This window comes from Acomys minous (assembly GCF_964271855.1).
Source record: "Acomys minous genome assembly, chromosome: 9".
NCBI classification, from domain to species: Eukaryota; Metazoa; Chordata; class Mammalia; order Rodentia; family Muridae; genus Acomys; species Acomys minous.
In genome coordinates, this window is record NC_140490.1 from 100,060,073 (window position 1) to 100,081,309 (window position 21,237).

Consider the following 21,237-nt stretch of genomic DNA (forward strand, 5'->3'; position numbering starts at 1 on the left):
ATAGGTAACTAATGTATTATCTGAATTCTTTTGTCATCCCTGGACTGGGTACATTATACGGGTTACACACATAAAAATGTTGGAGGCTATAAGGCATCAGGACTAGCTTTTAATCATCACTCTTATAATCTAGTTTAAAATCATGACGGCGTTTAGGAGAGCCTGTGTTTTAAATCACATTTCCAAGTTACTGTAGCAACTTTGGTCCTTCGAGGCACTAAGTTCCCTGTGTTGTAAATCGTGTTTTGGAATGCTTTGTCCCATAGTGTTGATCATAAGCCACATCTAAGGGTTTCAAACAGCGACTCCCCACTCCTTTAGGCCCTATCTAAAAGGTACCCACTAAATCCTATTTCTTTGATTTAAGAATCCAAACCGAAGCCCGGGCGGAAGATTGGTCTATTGTACAACAGCGACCCCTAGAGGCCAGATGCCTTGAAGCTGGCCAGCGTGTAGAGCTGTCTCCAATCAAGTCCCTCTTTGTTTTTCTTATCTGTAGAGCTATCAATGAATTGACCAAGAACCTTCTTTGAGAACATGGGCTGTGTTTGATACCAAGAACCTAAAGCCTGAAGTTTCGGAATCTTCATTACCTGCCCGCCGTCTACAGCTCATGAGTCTTTGTTTTCTTTTTGTGACACTTAATGAGAGGTTTTTTCTTTCTTTCTTTCTTTCTTTCTCATTGCCACGGAATCATAACGGCAAACTGGCACATTGGTCAAAAGCCTTTAATGTCTTTTTGTTTGGGACGAGAAAAATGCCTGAGAAGTAAGTAAAAGTCTCGGGGTGGAGTGGGAAGAAAAAAGAAGAATGCTTGTAGGACGGGCACCCGCGCGATTCATCAGTGGAAGCTGAGCTCTCGCTCTGTTTCTTTTGTAGATTTCCTTGCTCCCCTTACTCCAGCCCCCGCTTTGTTCCGCTTCAAACCTTTCAGAGGGCTGAAATGCATTATTACCTTGTTAAATCTCTACCCAAATCATTTCTACAGCCCGAAGCTGTTTTGACGTGGGTTGAGCATCTCATACACAAAAGAATTGCTTTTGTTCCCAGAGGCCCTCATTGGCTGACCGGCCTCTGCTTCGGGCCAATCAGATTCTAGTTGTCAGGCTTGGCAGGCTATTTTTAACCCAACACATAAAAACACTGGGTCTTGGAGGCAGTCCTCTGCGGAATGAAAGTCCCCATAGTAAAAGGGAACAGCTGAATGTATTTTGGATGTCACGGCGTGTTTGACATTTTCTCTTTAATTCAGTATACACTGTTACATTAACATGTGTTTTTTGTAAACAACTTACTCAGAAATGGACCTGTGTCTCTTGTCTCCCCACTCTGAATTATTCTTTCAGTAAAGGAAAACAAAAAACAAAACAAAACAAAAAACCTAAATTAACCATTTACAGTTGACCGAAAAGCAATACACGGCCTATGGAGGTGTTACACAACACACACACACACACACACACACACACACACACACACACACACATGAGTTGCTACAGGAATACGAAGGTGCTTTTTTTTAACAAGGGATTTTTGTAGATTTTCATCTTGGGTTGATGAAAATTTTCAGCAGTAACTGATTGTAAGTTTCATTCATAGCCATCTTCCCCTTTGCTCTTTAAATATGCATATAATTACTGTAACATGTATATACATTATGTGGGGCAACTAAAATTATAAATATTTGGTGTGTTGTGTGTGTGTGTGTGTGTGTGTGTGTGTGTGTGTGTGTGTTAGATAAAACATTTTGTGCAGCATGCTCCTTTATTTAACCTATTGTTCAATGGGGGAAAGGCGTTTTTACCTGCCTAAGTACACTTTAAGTGACAAGACATTAAAACACATAATTTGTTAATTATCTAGCATAGCCAGGAAATGAAAGTCGCCAAATGGGAAAATGCCAGGCTATAAACTTTGATTTCGCCCCTAGCCATACATTTAACAAGCCAAAAAGGAGAAAAAAACTAAATGGATCCCAAAATGTATAACTCAAAGCAGTTTTATTGGCAGAAAGGGAAACAGTTTACTGCAAAGGAAAGGATGGGAGGGGAGTAAATTAAGAAAGAAAAAAAGAACCATGTCTAGTTCTTAAAGGGGGATTTTAGGCCATGGATTTGACCAATATTTACCCACACTTAGGGGTATGCCTTCATTTTTATTCTTTGTTACTCTCTGAGGGCGGGGGAGCACTTTTTGCTTTCTGTTACAAACCACAGAGATGTCATTTGAACACAATTCTGGAGATCCCTCAAAAGGCTTCTGGGACAAATGGGTCAGATCCTATTCAAAGATGCAAAGAGAGAGGCTTCCATAACCAAAGTAGCGAAGGACAGTAATGATTTCATACAAAAATCTACCAGACCTTGGAGAAAGCAGCTGGATTTAGGGGAAGATGTGTGCCTCGCCTTAAGTGATGCAGACTTCATTCTTGTGCAGAAATATCCCCTGCCTTTCTGAAGGTGAATTTGAGCAGTTGTAGCAATGCCCTTGGAAAAGAGGTAATTCTTTCCAACAGCCATTTGAGGCACGCTAGGACAGCTTTTGAAAACCTATGTAATAGGTCCCAGGAGCTTTGCTAGGTTTAGGTAGACAACCAGCTGTTAACAATTTACTTTCACATTCATTCTCACTAAAGTCAAAGACTGATAAAACTGAGTCTCTGCAAGATTTTATCTCTTGGCTGTGGCATAGCACCTTGAACTCTAGAAGAAATTAAGCCAGTGCAGGTTTTCAATGCCAGACATTTATTTTATTTTCTCACTCGCTTCCTTGTGCCAGGTGCTTTTGCTCTTCTTGCCTTAATCACCTGAGCAGTTAGTTCCTTGGGCTTTTTATGCTTGTCTGGCTTAAAAGTAAATATGCAGCAACAATAACAATTTTCTAAATCTCTTACCATTTTTTTCTGTGTGCTTATATCTAAACTCCTTGAAGGAAAAAGAACAAATTGGATAAGATAGGCATGTTATGCTTTTAAAAAAAAGAAAAGAAGGAGGAGGAGGAGAAGGAGGAAGAGGAGAAGAAAAGAAGAAGAAGAAGAAGGAGAAGGAGAAGAAGAAGAAGAAGAAGAAGAAGAAGAAGAAGAAGAAGAAGAAGAAGAAGAAGAAGAAGAAGAAGAAATCCTTTAACCCTTCCACCCAACATTTAATGAGTCTTAAACCTGCATGGTGCACATTTTGTTGTCCAGTGAAACCCCTTTAGGAGAAGAAACATGTGACGACTACTTGGGTGTATCTATTTGGTTTCTGCTCTTTGGCTAGCAGAAAAAGGCTGAGGTGCTGCCAGGTCCCTAACAGAGAACAAATGGTGTTACTATTAAGTGCAATCTACAGATTCATATACCTCCAAGATATCTTGTGATCTGTAATAATATTTGGAATGATCACATGCTGACCAAACCAGAACATGTAGAATCAATAATCAAGACAAAATTATAACAGGCCAAACAATCGCTCTATCCTGACACTGTAGGTATTTACAACGTAGGTGCTTGCTTAGAAGTGACTGTTTCCTGCCTGGTGGAGAAAATGTCTGTTATGAAAGCTCATCTCTCCAGTGCGCTTCTCGCTTCTCAGTAGCCAAGCTTAACGCCTTCTCTCAACCTTCCTGGAACATCTCTTCATTTTATCCCGAGCTGCATCCCTATCTTCACACCTCACCCATCTTCCCAACTGGCAGTTAGGAATAAATCCATGAAACCCTTCTTTCTCTTTTTAGACTAAGCTGAAACCACAGCAACTGTTTCTAAATGTGTGTGTGTGTGTGTGTGTGTGTGTGTGTGCGTGTGTGTGTATGTGTGTGTGTGTGTGTGCGCGCGTGCATGTACCATTAAACACAAGTACGTAGAGCACTTCTTAACCTGCCATAGGACACACTCGCTATTTCCTTGACTCTTGTCTTCTCTATTGAACAGTGTTTCTTCAACAAGCTCTATAGCTGCCCATCACTTGCTCTTTAACCTGTTTTGATCTTGTGAATAGTTTACCGTTGGACAGTTCATCTTTCTTAGATTAACATGAAAAATTGAAAAAAGCGTATGGAGAACTTGAACCAATGCCTAATTTATTATGTTAGCAATGGGCAAAGAAAAGTACCTTTAAGAAAGGACCTCATGGGATATCAGAATTTTGAATGAAATAAGGATATTAGACATTGAATTAAGGAAAATGTAATAGAAACTTTGAGTGGGAGGGCACTTAATTATGCAAGGATGATTGATGTTCTAAGTTTTAGTGTGCAGGCGGCAAAGAAACCTGGGAATGAAGACAACAATTTTAAAACAAACCATCTTCTAAATGGAATTTTCATCCAGAATGAGATAAAAATTTGAATGAATGCATTTTATTGTGACCAACCATTCAAGATGAAATAGAAGCCATTGCAAAGTTTAAAAGTAAGAAATAAAGAAAAACAGAAAATATGGCTGATATGGAAAGAAAGGTAATTTGCAGATTAAAAATAAAAATAAAGCCTATTGCTGCCTTAATTTTTCTGGCTTTTATAAACAAATTTTAAAAATCTTGTGTACTGCATAGAAACTCTAAAATACATTTTTTAAATGAGAAAATAATTGCATTTACATTGTATTGTCAGGCTAAAATTCAGTAGGTACTGGTTAATGTCATAATGGGCCTCAGAACAAAAGAATAAAATTCATTATATTTCTTATGTTGTAGATGAGTGTGTGTGTGTGTGTGTGTGTGTGTGTGTGTGTGTGTGTGTGTGTGTGTAGGTGTGCATGTGGAGGTCAGCACACTCACTTTGTAGAGTCAGTATTTTCCTTCAACTACCTCAGGTCCTTAGGATTGGCAGCAAGTGCTTTACCCACAAAGCCATCTTGTCGTCTCTAAAAGAAAAAAAATCAAATGATACTTTTGGTCTTAATAAAACACCATGACTTATAATTATAGCTTTTATACCAAAGAAAAAATATCTCATGAGTTTGACGTTATTGGATCAGTAAGAAAATTAAGGGAAAACTATTGGGAAAACAATTTAAATGTTTGATAAGCATATGATTTTAGCAAGTTGCTTGAATTTGAAAAGAAGCATTCCTTCCCACTGGCATCTCAAACCATTAATCATGTCCTAATTATTACAGAGTTCGGTGTGTAATAATTCAAAAATAGGCAGAGGTGGATATCAGTTATACAGTTATGATTTTTAAGCAAAAAAAGAAAAAAACAAAACAAAACAAAAAAACCAGAAGAGCCCTTAAATAATAGGCTCAAATAAGTGATCATCGTAAAGTGGTCCTGCTACTAGCCCTTAGCCTCAGGAATGCCCAGGGGCTGTTCTTTATAGCTGGCCCTTCAAATAGCATCTCTCTTCTTTCATGAACCCTGAAAGCCTCTGTCGTTTCTCAGTGAGGATGATTTATTGGTTGCTGCTGACAGAACCACCTGGGAATGCTTTGAAGCACCCATTTTAAACATAAGCGTATTAGAAAAATGCCATGAAACCTCCCTTAACAATCTTCTGTGGTGATGGAGTAAAATTCACAATGGGAATATCCAGGTTTCTGTGGCGTCTTTCAAAGTAGAACAATTGTAGTTTGTCTTCTCATGACTTAGGTTGGGTTTGAAAGGACTTTCTAGGCCAGACTGTGTTTCATCTGGCAATGGGTACGAATGTCCACAGAAGACTCAAGCATTTTTCCTTCTGGACTTACTTGAATGGCAGTGCTATACACTGCACCTGATTACAACAGCAAATAAATATTGAATATTTCATAGGACTCATTAGGCTGTGGCCAGGGCCTGCACAACCATTAAATTAACATGGGTTATTCAGCAATAACACTTAAAAAGAGGCATCTGTACAGATGTTTCCAAGATCCCACAGCTACGAAGCCTAAGAATTGGTTGGCATAGGTTCTGGGGCCAGTGTGAATAAAGGCATTCTGGTGCTTGGTAGAATACTCCATATGAGACAACCATCTGTGGCAAAAGTGAAAAATTGATAATGGATATGGCGGCTTGCAAAATGTGGTATTTTGTTGTCGGTTATTGAAGAGTATTAATACTTAAAGAATAGGCACCACCATTAATCTTTGGAACAAAATGCTCATCAAGCTCAAACATGACTGTCTTGACTTTCTATAAGTTTTACTATAAACGTAGTCATTGGCATCAAAATGCGAGACCAATGGGAAAGTGGATGGAAAAGCGTTATCTGGGAGAAGATAATACATTGTGTAGGTATTCTGCATGATAGCCCTGGGAGAAACACGAGCCTCCAGGTTGCTCTCTAGGCCTCACCATTGTTCGGACTGGTTGGACAGATTTAGGAATACAAGATCTGCAGGAGAAATCACCTCTATAGTAATAGATTGCAGCACTCCTCTCTTTGCCTTTTAGTTTTTCTAATTGAATATCCTTCCTGAGACGTGCTAGAAATCATGAGTATGTTCAGTAATCGGACTTCAGTCACTGAGTTGTGACATGGTCATCCTGTAGTATGTTCAATAACAGCACGGGGCCAATGCCATCCACCCAACCTGATGGACACGAGCAGGACTTGTCATCCACATGTAGAAGAAATATTTTTTTTTCTTGGTAGTTGTAGTAGAAAGAGCAAGCTTGATCTGACAGAGCAGCATAGGTGTGGTCTCTGATAAGGCTATGCTAACTCACTCATGCAGTACCAAAGAGCAAAAGTCAAACAGCCCTTAGAAGAGTTTGACCACCGCACTTTGCTCAGTTAGAAAGGGTTTGCCAGTTCCCACAAGATAGGAGGGGTGTGGGAATCCTTCTACACAGATCTTAGTGGTCTATGTATTGCTGCACTGCTCCATTGCTCCACGAAGCACAAGCACTTGTCCCAAAAGAGGAATTTAGGGAACACACAAGATTTGTATTTTTTGAAAAGACTATTTCTGATTTATCTGACGTCATTGCATGTGTAGTTTCTATGGTTCATATTTCACTTAATATTGAGATACTATGTAAAGATGAAACGAACTCTTGAGTTACTTAGGACTAAGATACAGATAAATGTGGAGAAAGCCTACAAGATAAGCAGGCAGATGCCTTCTTACACATACGATTGCTGTGTGGTGAGACTATTACAGAGATGGTTAAATCATATAAGACACTGTCAGTGCTTTTAAATGAAGACTTGAGGAGGAAGGAAGCATCTAAGGGGAAAAAGGAGGAAGATAAACAGGGAACAGATCAGAGGAAAAATAATCATTATGCATGACTAATAGCTGACGGTAGAAGTGGCATAAAGTAAAACTAGACACTAAGACAAGGGCCTGATAGGCGATGCTGCAGCTAAAGTGACAGTGGGACTGTCTGAAACGGGTCCCTTAGAAATGGAAGGTGGTAGTGCTGTTGCTAATGATCTTGACAGAGGCATATGCTAAGGTTGTCCCTTTTGAGGTGGTGGCTGAATGCAACTGATTAGCAATTGAGTATGAAGGTTAACACTGTTCATTACTGTCACCTTGCTGTTGACATCCCGGCTAAATTTGATTTCCGCACGAAAGATAACTGGAATTTTAGGCGGGACATGATTAACTGTGGGAGTAAATCCACCAGGAGAACCCTTATCCTCACCTGTTTTGGGCTCTTGCACAAGTGATAAGCTGTGGGGTTTGTAAACAGTTTACTCTCCCTAGCACTGGAACCTGAGAAGGCCAAGGTATAGGATAGACTCGGTACCTGCAGAGCTGGTGCTTCCTGCTCATTGGTGACTATTTTCTCTGCTCCAGGGTTCTTACATAATGGTACAGGTAAAGGAGGCCCTTGGGGGCCGCTTTTATGATTATGGTACAAATCAGACCAACAAAGGCTCTTTAACATAGTGTCACTTTGGAGGTTTGAAGATTTCAGCGTGTGAATGTGAAAATGCTCAAGCCACCCCCAAGGGTTCAAATAGTGCTGTTCTTCTGCTCATAAAACCATGAAATACTGGTGAGCCCCTGAGTAAAATAGGACTCGTTACCTCCCATTGGGTGATAATAAAAGAAACAAATGTTGGAAAGGGAAGGGTGGGGACTGGGGTGCGTGTGCAACATTCCCTTTAGTAAAACCCTTGGGAGTCCCGGGACACTATCTTTGCCTAAGTGCGTTTGGGTCTCTAAAATGCAGTGCACCTGGGCTCCCTCTCTCATCAGGCTCCCTGCAGGGAGGAGGTAATAGGACCAGGAGGTAGTGGTTGGGAGGTAGTCTGGTGGGTTGCAGGATTCCTTAATGCTGGAAGAGGAGGAAGCACTCCTGAAGGTCACTGAGTCCGGAGGAAGTACAGCTGCCTCTGGCCCTGTGTTGTATTTCAACCCTCCTGGCACAGCTTGCATAAGCATCTCTCATTTTTATTTCTTCTGCCTCCTGAGCTGCTGTGGATTTGGAGTTTTCACAGAGGAGGACTAAGGAGTCTTGGAGGCTCTTAGCTTTCTGCTTCCCTTCTGTGTTTAATAGATAATGAACAGCTTGCCCGCTGCCTCAGTTTTACATCTTAGCTGACTTTTCTTCCCCCACCCCTCTATATATTTTGTAACAGTTCCCCAAGGCAAAATAACCTTGACCAAAGTTCCTATAAAAACAGTTTTGTGTATATATATCAAATCAGTATAAACAACGTTATGGCTTCAGACACTTAGCCCTTTCAAAATGAATGCTCACTCTCCTGTTTATATGTTTTAAATTAGCCTTGGAGCAACAGAATCTCTGAAAGCATATTCTTCTAAAAAGTATTCTCTGGATGGAAGTAATTCCCATATCTGCTCATTTATATTTTATGGAATGATCACTTGGGTCACTGTAGTGTTCCTGACAGTGCAAAATGCTGGGCACAAAGCGGCGTGAAAGGCAGCCGTTACTCTCGGAAAAATTTGCAACTTATTGTTGGTTAGATAGGGGAGGTTACGAGTGGCAGATTGGCTATTTATGGCTACAATTCATTTTGAAAGGGTTGTCCCCCCAACCATTGGAGGAATTGATAAATCAAATTTTTTTATGACTGCTTCCAATCTGTTGAGGCAAAAACTTGATTGTGATCCCTTGACCCTGACATACGAGCAGGCTGTTGAGCCACCAAGTATTGGGAAGTGCAGGAGAAAGTGTGCAAGCATGCTAGGAATCCTGTATGGCTACAGAACTCTCTCTCTCTCTCTCTCTCTCTCTCTCTCTCTCTCTCTCTCTCTCTCTCTCTCTCTGTGTGTGTGTGTGTGTGTGTGTGTGTGTGTACAGTAAGTGATGGTGAGCATGTGTATATATCTGCCCATGCACGTGAAGGCCAATGGTCATGGTTATGACCATCATTCCAAAGACATAGTCAACCTTGTTTCTTGAGAAAGGGTCATTCATTGGTCCGGAATTCACTAATTAGGCTAGGTTTTTCTGGCCAGTGAGGCCTGCTACCACACCTGGCTTTTTGATGTGGGTTCTGGCTATGAAACGCCATTTCCTGTGCTTGCAAGGCAAGCACTTTACTGACTTCTCTCTCAGACCCTGAAGTTACCTCTTAATAAAGGGTTCCTAGGAATTGGCGAGAAGATGAGAGGGAGGAAGTTGTCACACATTTAAGCAGACACTGAATTAGACTAGAGCTCTTTCAGAACTCAGGAAGCCTTCAGAGACGCCAAAACTTTGGTCTTGACGTTGGGTTTCCAGTCTTGACGTTGGGTTTCCAGAGCTGTAAGAAAATAAATTTCTGTCATCTCAGTGTGTGGCATTTTGTCAGGGCAGCCTTAGCTAAGGAAGACTCCATCCCTCAGAGGGAGGGAGGAGACTGAATTGGGTTCACACCAAGCTTCTGGGTCATCTTCCCTGTTGCCTCCCTACCTAGATGTATAGGCTAGACATGGCATTGAAAGAACATGTTGGTTTGGATAGCAGATCTTAAAAACACTGGGGAGAGGAGAGCTTTGTGCAGGCTGCTCCTCCTCTGTCCTTCTACATCTTGTTCTCTGCTCCCAGGAGACTGCTAACTAACCTGTGACATGTTCCCTTCTTGGTGACCGAAAAGCCAAGAGAAGAACCAGAAAATGGGTGAGTGGTGAGATTTATTACCTGTGGCCAGAAATGAAAACACCAGGATTATTTTTTAAACCCTTACTTACCCTCCAAAGAAAGAAGAGAAGCAGGGGTGGTTTATTTGGGAACCCTATCGATATTCATCCTTGAAATGACATGAAAGCAGGCGCATAGCTCAGGGTAATAACAGACATGCTCAAAATGGAAGGATCGAAGGTGTCGGGACACTCACCGCCTGTACTTTGAAGCCTGCTCCCAGAGCTGGAACCAGGCCACGGCTTCCTGGAGCCCTCTCTGGGGTGGTGGTTTGACTTGATATCTCTGTTAGAGCACTTATTTCCCCGAGGCTCCTCGTCACTTATGCTATGCTGGACTGAATCACACGCTGCAAAGCTTTCCGTTGCATAAATGGTTATACAGAGCCGATCCTTTTCTTGTTCGAGGGTTGATCGAGGCTACCCAGGGAGACTGCTCATCTCAGGCATTTGGTCTAGAGGGAAAGGATGCTCTCTGAAGAGGGTCTGGCCTCTTCCTCCTGACCACCTCCCTCCTTTTTCTTTTTCTCTCCATATCCCCTCTTCAAGCGTCTCTCTGGGCTTTATAGGAAAGCCACTTCTTTCCTTTGTGGTTCCATCGTGTTTCCTTACCTCCATAGAGAATATTGTTTCTGTATAGTGTTCTTCGCCCACTCAAGGCCCAATAGAGGCCTTCGGGCTATTCTGTTATAAACATCACTAGAGGAAAGAGCGTTAGCTTTTCTTTACAGACCAAGTGCTGCTGTTCTGCTGTTTTATTTTTTCCTCTTTTTAACAGAAGACAGAGACACTTCAGGGCATGCCCAGTTCCGTGCTGTGATAACCCAAATTTACTCTTGGTTAAACTGAAAGAATTAGTTGAAATGAATTGGTGATCTTGGCTGGCCGGTTGGCATCTCATACATTTCTCTAAAGAGTTTTAACTGAGATATGGGGGTGGGGGGAAACCTTTGAAAATGCAGTCTTCTAAAGAGATGGCAGCTTTCTGTCCCATGTATGTGGAAACGGTGCCCCTTAAGGAACCTGCCCTGTGTCTTGGCTCGTAGAATCCATCTGTGGAAACAATCATTCAGCACACACTGAACCATGCTTCAAAAGGGACAGGAATTTGCTTTTCTCTCAGCCCTGTGACTGGAGCTTGGGTCTACTCTCCTCCTGTCAAGGCCTGCCCTTGTCCTTGAGTAACAAGGACTCTAGGATGTCATAATGCCTCCTTGCGCGCCCCCTTGTGGCGGAACGGGCTTAAAAAGCTTCTCACGGTCCCCATAACAGAAGCCGACTGAAAATTGCAGCAAGTTGCGAAATGTGACTTTATAAGAGAGGGGACAGGACGCACCAGGCATCCTTTGCTGAGCTTGATTTATTCACAAATTAACAAAACCCTGTTTGTCCCACCTCCCTCCTTTTTTTTTTTTTTTTTTTTTTTTTCCTAATCGTCAGCATGCTCTCTCTGTCACAAAGTACTCTAACTCCTCAGGAGGACTTTGCTTTCTCCTTACTTTGGTTTTCGCCCCTTTCATTTGCAAACTTGGTGTGCCAACTGGGTCGCCACGGGTCAGGCCTGAGGGCTTTTCCAAGAGAGACTGGTGGTGGAAGAACACCAGTGCCCCCATTAAACCCTCCACAAGGCCATCTCCCTTTTTTAAAAATGGAAAACGGAGGCACACTTTTCTGTGAGACAATCTCTAGCTATTTTCCTCAGCAGGAAGTAGCTGAATAAAACTATCTCCTCCACCCATCTCTGCTTTTTGGTTTGTTTTGTTAGCACTGGAAGGGACTTGGCCCTCCAGTGTGTGGCATCAGTACTAGTCATTTCCCTGGGTGGCCTATGCAAGCCTCCACACAGGTTCCTTCTACACGGACCCTGAGTAGACCATTTTTTTTTGTAAGACTCAATCATCCCACTTAAGTGTGCCCTATAGATTCAGATAGGATTCTGAGAGATATATTTACTTGACAACACAACTGAGGAACAACCCAACATTCGTTGTGGCCAGAACCTGGGTAATCTCACTGTATTTAGATGATACTTAATTGACAATGGTCATTTTCTGTGTCTCTCTATTTTCTCTTCTCTACTGCTTTGACTGTACACATCATACTGTCTAAGATACAAGGCATGACATATGTAGCCAGTGCTGACATTGTAAATTAACAAAACGTTGATCAAATGAATCCTATTTCCTATAAATTCTAGCCTCATTATAGCATTTTAAAGGTATCGTCTGTCTCTAAAACAGGTTTGTTATTAGGTCTCTCTTAATTAAGTAGCTTAAGAGTTGGGCCATAAGAATTTTCTTTAACCAGATTCTAGAAAATATTTAATTTTATTGACTTTTAAAAGGGGTAACAGAAAAATGAGTGATAATAAAAATGGTTTATGTTAAGCAAAATAATTTTAAATAGAGTTTATAAATGCCGTGTTAGGCTATTGCTAACATATTTCCCAGGCATACTACTCTCACGTATACAACTGAGACATATGATTTGGAAGTCTGTGGTACATAAGAAATGATGGGTATTTCGTTTGTCAAAGATCTTTATGCCAGTTTTCAGTTTCCTGGGGGAGGGGAGTGAACAGAGAAGGTACCAACCTCACAAAATGTCACGTTCAGGATCTGGGTAAACTCTGACAGCTCCCTGTAGTAGACAAGAAAGATATGTTAAGTGAGTGAAGATACCTAACATCTTGACTTTAAATGGCAATGAAAGTGCTAAAATATCATTTTTAAGTGCTCATGAAATGTCTAAACTGTTTCGTTTGTTTGTTTTGTTGCTTGTTTTCTGGGAGACAAACTTAATATTAAAATCTTAAATTTAAGAAAAAAAATGAAAGAGTAGCTCACACATACTCAGTTTTGCATGGCTTCAGGGATTTCTTCCATATGAGCTATATTTTGCCATGTTTGCTATTAGAGTGAAAGTGTCACTCAAAATAAAATCATTGTTAATAGATGTTGTCTTTGCAAATGATGTTATGATAGTTGATATTTTAATTTCTAATTTCTTGTTGATGTAAACTGGAAATCGTTAGCATAAATCCAGATTTGTTCACAGAAATGCAATGCTAGCTTTAAAGTCTCTGCATTCACTGGGCTGTTATATTCAGTATTCAGGTCTGTAATAGAAAATGATCTTATGATCTACATAATACAATGCTATATGCATGTAACCCTGATATGATGGAGGTCTCTTTAGAAACTTAGTTCCTTTTTGGTTTTCAAATGTGTATGTATTAGCTATTCTGGGTTTTTGCTTTTCCATATAAAGTTGAGAATTGATCTTTCAATGTCTTAAAAAATTATGGAGGTATTTTGATAGGGATTGCATTGAATCTGTAAAATTGCTTTTGGTAAGATGGCCATTTTTACTATGTCAATTCTCCCAATCCACGAACAAGGGAGATCTTTCCATTCTCTGATGTCATCTTCAATCTCTTTTGTCAGAGATTTGACGTTTTTTTCAAACAAGTCCTTCACTTGTGTGGTTAGAGTTACTCTTAGATATTTTATATTGCTTGTGGCTATTGTAAAGGGTGTAGTTTCCCTAATTTCTTCCTCTGCATTATTGTCATTTGTATATAGATAGGCTACTGACTTTTTTTTTTTAGTTAATTTTATATCCGGCCAATTTGCTGAAGATGTTTATCAGCTGTAGGAGTTCTCTGTTGGAATTTGGGGGGTCACTTATGCAAACTATCATATCATCTGCAAACAAGGATAATTTGACTTCCTCCTTTATTATTTGGATCCCCTTGATATCCTTTTGTTGTCTTATTGCTCTGGCTAGAACTTCAAGAACTATATTGAAGAGATATGGAGAAAGTGGGCAGCTTTGCCTGGTCCCCGATTTTAGAAGAATTTCCTTGAGTATCTCTCCATTTAATTTGATGTTGGCTATTGGTTTGCTGTATATACCCTTTATTATGTTTAGGTATATGCCTTGTATCCCTGATCTCTCCAAAACCTTAAACATGTTTGGATTTTGGATTTTGTCAAATGCTTTTTCTGAATTTAAGGAGATGATCATGTGGGTTTTTTCTTTTAGTTTGTTTATATGGCAGATTACATTGATGGATTTCCATATATTAAACCATCCCTGCATGCCTGGAATGAAGCCTACCTGGTCACGGTAAATGATATCTTTGATATGCTCTTGAATTCGGATCCTGTACAATAAAAGATCCTTCAGAGGAATCTCCATACCTGATCTCAAGCTGTACTATGGAGCAACAGTAATTAAAACAGCATGGTACTGGCACAGCAATAGGTTGGTTGACCAATGGAATTGAATAAAAAACAGAGAAATAAGCCTACACACATATGGACACTTGATTTTTGACAGAGAAGCCAAATTTATTCAACAGAAAAAGGATAACATCTGTGACAAATGGTGCTAGTCTAACTGGATGTCTAAATGTAGAAAAATGCAAGCAGACCCATATTTGTTACCATGCACAAAATTCAAGTCCAAGTAGATTAAAGACCTCACAACATAAAACCAGAGACACTAAATTGGTTAGAATAAAAAGTGGGGAAGAGCCTGGAGCACATTGGCACAGGAGACAACGTCCTGAACAGCCCAGGCCTTAAGGTAAACAACTAATAAATGGGACCTCATGAGGCTGAGAAGCTTCTGTAAGGCAGAAGACACTATCAACAGAACAAAATGACAGCCTAAAGATTAGGAAAATATCTTCACTAACCCTACATCTGACAAAGGTCTAATATCCAAAATATATAAAGAACTTAATAAATTAAACACCACGAAACCAAACAACCCAATTAAGAAATGGGGCTCAGAATTAAACAGAGAATTCTCAACAGAGAAATATCAAGCAGCTGAGAAACACTTGAAGAAATATTCAACATCCTTAGTCATCAGAGAAATGCAAATCAAAACAACTCTGAGATTCCATCTTATACCCATCAGAATGGCTAAGATCAAAACCTCAAGTGACAGCGCATACTGGCAAGGATGTGGAGAAAGTGGAACACTCCTTCGTTGCTGGTGGGAACGCAAACTTGTACAACCACTTTGGTAATCTATCTGGTGCTTTCTCAGAAAACTGGGAATAAGGCTTCCTCAAGACTCAGCTATTACACTCCTTTGAATATACTCAGAAAATGCTCCATCACACAGCAGGGACATATTCTCAACCATGTTCACTGCAGCCTTATTCATAATAGCCAGAACCTGGAAACAACCTAAATGTCCCTTAATCAGCTCTTAAAAACAAGGAAATCCCGAAATTTGCAGACAAATGGATGGAACTAGAAATGATCATCCTGAGTGAGTTAACCCAGATGCGGAAAGACTCACATAGTATATACTCACTTATAATTGGACATTAGCCCAAAAGGGATGTCCAATGAAAATCTTCACTTACCAGGAGATTTGGATAAATGTGAGTACATCCTATTGCAACTCTAGGTGAGAGGAGTATGGGATACTGGGGAAATAGAAGGATCTACAGGGTCCTAGAAACCTACAAAAAAAACATCATGACAGGCAGATATGGACCCAGGGGAGTCTGCTCAAATTACTGCACCAACCAAGGACAATACCTACAGTAAACATTGAGTCTCTACTCATATCTAGCCAATGGACAGGACATTCTCCACAGTTCAGTGGAGAGTGGGGACTCACTCTGACATGAACTCTGGTGCCCCATATTTGACCACTTTCCCTTGTTGGGAAGGCCTGGTGGCACTCAGAGAAAGGATAAGCAGGCTACCAGGATAAGACTTGATAGTCTATAACCATATGGTTGGGGAGGAGATCCCCTTCTGTCACAGATCTAAGGGAGGAGAATAGGGTGAAAGAGGGAGGGGAGGAGGAATGGGAGAATACAAGTGGGGGGAAAAACTACTGAGATGTAATCTGAATAAATAAATTAATTAAAAAATAAAGAAGAAAAATATGTATGTAACCAACACACGTAATTCTTTATATGGCAAAGCTTTCCATGCTATGAAACAATATTAAATAAAAATATAGGAGACAAAAAAAATCACAGATCTTCCATACTCCACATAGATATGTCAGATTTTAATGCATATTCAAATCTTAAATTTGTAAATGACAGCTATAACTTGTTTTTAGATAGAAGTAAATTAATGTCACTTTTGTAAAAACTGTATCTTATTAGAAAAGGTCAATACAACTTAGTTTTACCACAATCAAGATTTTTTTCAAAGTTTTTTTTTTTGCATGTTTTGTGCTCAATATTACTTGACTTTCTAAGTACATTTATCTCATTTTAGTAATGTTTGGAAAGGATGACTTTCAAAGACAAGAATATTTTGTTTCCTATTAATTTTATCAGACTTCGACATCAACCTTACTCTGTGGCCAACTTTGCAAAACAGACAAAGGGGGAAAACCCACTATTTTTCTAACTTCTGCAAATCTTTGTGACCCATTCTTTCAACCCTTTGAATAACAGGACAAGACTCTTCTCTCAGGAATTTTCCCTCTCCAAGCCATCATGGCTGGTCTTCATTGCCAGCGGAACTGTCATGGAAACACTTCCAGGGATGTCTCTGAGGGCGAGTCCAGAAAGGTTCTACTGAAGAAAGAAGATTTTTTCTGATTAAGGGCAATATCATTAGTGGAGTCCTAGACTAAATTTGAAAAATTAGAATAAGAGGAAGAGGAAGAGGAAGGAGAGAGGGAGGAGAAAGAGAAAGAAGAGGAAGAACTTGGCCTGCAAGCTGAGTTGGCTTAAGGATTTTACTTTAGTATCATGATAAGGAGTTAATATGTGTATATATATATATATATATATATATATATATATATATATATATATGCGTATGTATTCATTATTAGTCATGAGTAGACTAGACAAACCTCATTGATGCCTGATAATGCTAAGCAGATTTCCAAACAGCAGGACTTTCCAACAGCAGATTTTTATTTAGGGCTAGCCAATTTACACTGTCTTTAGTTAGTCTTCTGTTTACATGTCTCTGCATGGCTAAGCATGACGATGAGGGCTGAGGCTCTCCAGGGCAAGCATGTAAGCACAGCTACTCTACTTTTGGCTAGTCCCCTAAGACCTGAAGTGCCTTCCATTACTGTTGATCAAGCTCACTGTAAGCCACCAGGTAAAAGTTATTCTTCATCCCTGACTGTTCCCAGCTTTCCTACTATGTGGTTCCCAAGTTTCTTACTAATGTCAAACTTATTTACACAGATTCCTGCTTGTAAATGCTTAAAATAAGTGCAGTAAATGCACATAAGCATTAGTATGTGTTGCACGCCATTTGCTCTAAAAAGGTTAATGTGACACAGTTTCAAATAACATTGAGCAATAAGATCTCATTCATGTTTAATTACAGCCTTACATTTAAGAGAATTTTTCGTCTAACAACAAAACACCATAGACACTACACACCATGCAATTTGCTATATTAAGAACATATTCTCATCTGCTTATCTCATTCTTTGCAAGATTTGAGTCTCAGGGCTCCTTGAGATGCTTTCAGTTAAAGAATTTGGATGATGTTCTAACCAATATTCAATTTTAGTCTTGCATAAAAACAGGGACCTTGATTTCTGAAATTAGTTGCAGTGCTTCAATACAGGTTAGCATATTGTGTGATCCATCCATGGTTTCCCAAGATGACAAATCTATATATATATGTGTGTATATTGAAAAACTAAATTTATTTGGGAGCGTTGACTCAAAATGCCATTTTGGCCATTTCATGTCACCTTTACTCTCTCTGAACTTGGGAAATAGGAGCTTTTAAAGTATTAGTTACGAAATGATGGTTTTGAAAGATAAGAAGCTTTTCCATTAATGAATGCTTTTTGTTGAAACCATTTTTAACCCATTCTAACACAGCCACAGGGTTGACAGAGTTTGTCTATCATCCTCCTTGTAAGAAAGAGTTGAGGTCTAGAATTTTGAAAAATTCACCTGAAACTCTCCATCTACATAGAAGACACAAGTTTTCAGCATAACACAGAGAGGACTATGCCTGGGGGTCTTGCTCAGCCTGACTCCTTTCATTACCTACTTTGGATACACTACACTTTATGGGAATGTTTCCTGGACAGCTCATCTTGGTAAAAGACACTCTGTCATACACTTTAGCCTGTAGATGGGAGTGTCATTCAAAGTGCCCATCAACTATATGAGTGCTTGTTTATGTTGAAGGTCAGAGAGGACTTTTGATTATTAATTACTTATTGTATTCATCATGCGTCTTTAATTACTCTTCCCAGTAATCTATTGATACAGACTGAGAGAGAAGGATGGAGTGATGTCATGGAGAACAGAAAAGTCTTGGCTCTCTTCATATGACCTCTGGAAGGAATCTGGTTCTAGATATTAAGAAGTACTTGATTGATGCCTAGTTTCATTATGGGGTGCATGGCAGCTTTTACCCTAAGTTTGGAGTCCTCACAATTCGAGAGTAACTGGAAACCCCACACATAAACTTTGGTTTTAAGTATGTGGTTGTTTTATTTAAAGTCCCTCACTTTTTGTTACTGTTTATTTTGTAGTTTTAGTTTGCAGAAAACAAAGCTCAGAAAGCTTAGATGAGCTGTCTGAAGTCCCACGGAAGGTGGAGGCGGTGCAACGGCTCAAGTGTAGGCTTGCCCAGCTCTATGTGTGTTCAGCATGTTCAGAAACTGGTGTCTACACAAACACGGTGGTTCCCAGGCCGTACCTTGGGAGGCACCTCTGTAGATTAGCTGTGAAGCCTTAGATAAAACATCAGAGAACAAAACACACAAAGGCATCCAGGACTGCCTCTTCATTTGGAGGACAGGGGAGAGTGATTCACTGGAGATGTCCTGCCTCATATTGTTCCTTCCTTGGCTCTTTTCCATATCATGTGGATCTCCTGCCATGCCTCAGTATGATTCGTTTGAGGAAGGGTCTCTCCATGTACTGTTAGAAAGCTCAGGGGCACATCAACAGGGAGCTTGGGAGAACTGAGTACCAGCAAAGGGGCTGAAAAAGTGGAGACTGTGGGTTCCAGATCGTCATAGACCCTTGTTGCACAGGTGCCTCAGCTGAAGAGCAGACTGAAGTTGACCCAAGGGCAGCCCTGATTGGGACAAGGGCCCTGTGCTTAGTCCTGAGAATTACTGAATATGGTATTGTAGGATGCTGGCTTCTTGTAGCTCACACAGGCACAGCTGGTAAACCTGACATGAGATTAATTCGCTGCATAAAACTTTCTGTTTGCTAATGCAAATATTTAACCACACACAGCACCGAGTATTGGTTGGCTTATTAGCATGGGCAATGATCAGTGGTTAGTTTATTCAGGTAAGCACTGAGCGCTGGCTGGTTTATTAGGATGAATACTGAGCATCAGTTTATTTGTTAAGGCGAGCACTGGACCACTATGGCAGGTGTCCTCGTAAGAAGAGGAAATTTAGGTACAGATGGGTACGGAGCGCTCTCTCTCTCTCTCTCTCTCTCTCTCTCTCTCTCTCTCTCTCTCTCTCTCTCTCTCTCTCTCTCTCTCTCTCTGTCCCTAGCTCTTTCTTACCAGTCAAGTTAATCCAACAATGACTGTGAAGGGAAAGTCCAAGAATCTAATAGTTGCTCACTCCTACAAGGCGGGTGTCTTAGCTGTATTTTTTGGGATCCCGAAGAGTAGGCTCCAGTTTCAGTGAAGGAAAGGATGTGCTGGCAAGGTGGGGGCAAGCAGGCAAAGAGCACAACCTTCCTTTTTCCATGTTCTTATATAGGCTTCCAGCAGGAAGTGTGGCCCAGATTAAAGGTGTGTCTTCCCACATCCAAATCTGGGTCAACGGCCGTGTCTTTCCACCTCAAAGGTCCTGATGAGAAGTGGATCCACGCACTTCAAACCAAGCAGAAGATGTCCCACAGGTGTGCCTTCCATTTCTGGATTGTAGTTCATTTCCGAGATAGCCACGTTGACAACCAAGAATAGCCGTCACAGGTGGCCATCTGTAAGCCAAGGCAGGGGAACACAGAAGGACCCAGGCCTTCCAGCACCTTGATCTTTAACTCTTGGTTTTTAGAACTGTGAGAAAATAAATGTGATGCTTTGTCATGGCAATACTGGTAAACCCAAGCATGTACATGTAGGAAAAGTGGCTAAAATAAGACATGTTTGAAACCCATAGAAGAAATGTCTTTATATGGACATCAAATGCAGTGGGTGTGTATTTTTTTTCTCAGCTTGGTAATTTTCCTCCTCCTCTTGCCCCCACTTCCTCTTGGTCCTCCTTTTAAAAAAATATAAATTAAGTCTAGGGCCCATCTCATTGATGGTGCTGCCTTCATTCAGAATGGATCTTTCCTCTTCAGTTAAACCTTTCTGGAATCACCCTCAGAGACACACCTGGGACTGTCTTTCCATGGCCATTCTAAATTCAATCCACTTGACAATGCAGACCCGCCATTACAGGTGGAAGAGGTGTTCATGGTAGAAGGTATGGATAAAGGGGCAGAGCCATGTGAAAAAGAATAGAGCTGAGTCATGGGGGATTTGGAGAGAAATCAAGGGAACAGAATCAATCATTGGCAGCAGAGTTCTGTTTGATGTAGAATAAAGCGACCTATCCCAAACACTTCTATTTTCCAGATTAGCCTGTGTCAACTAGCTGAGCTTTGTCTCTATATTAATATACAGTCACACATTGTAAAATTACCATGGGAATTCGTGAGGGAATGAAAGATAGGACGAAAAGAGAGAGACATGTTCACACTCAGAGATGAAGACAGGCACAGGTGAAATTAGACTTAATTAATAGATTATAACTTTGCATCGCTGACTGAGTTTTTGCCTTTACTTTTAAATAGTTGTGATACCTAGTTATACTTAGAACTTTTTTCCTTTTTTATTAAATATTTTTTAGTTTTACAAATACATTTATGTTATTATACATATATACAATAAACTACCTACAGCAAGAAGAACCATGACTCAGTCAGGAATTATATAAATGTTACCTTCTTAGTGTTTTGGCTATTTGTATTTGACAGCCTTGACATCTTTTATCTATTTTCTTGATGTATACTTATCGTCCCCTAGTGGTGGGATTCTGTATTACTCTCACAAACTGGAAAAACATATTCATGATATGGATTTCAATCATTCTCACAATTGGTTCACTCATTTGTTTATTCTACAACTGTTTGGGGAATGTAACTTATTTATGGATCACTTTTCTTTTGCATGTTGGACTTACCGAAATGTATCCTTGTGTTCTGATTTAACACA

The 21,237-nt window shown here is 40.2% G+C and overlaps 1 long non-coding RNA gene across 1 annotated transcript; it reads left to right on the top strand.

The window, feature by feature from the left end:
* Positions 1–397: 397 nt before the first annotated feature.
* LOC311604650 lies at positions 398–17,590 on the top strand. Its single transcript, XR_014781602.1, has 3 exons — positions 398–768; positions 14,060–15,419; positions 16,461–17,590. It is a non-coding gene; the product is annotated as an uncharacterized lncRNA (long non-coding RNA).
* The last annotated feature ends 3,647 nt before the right edge of the window (positions 17,591–21,237 follow it).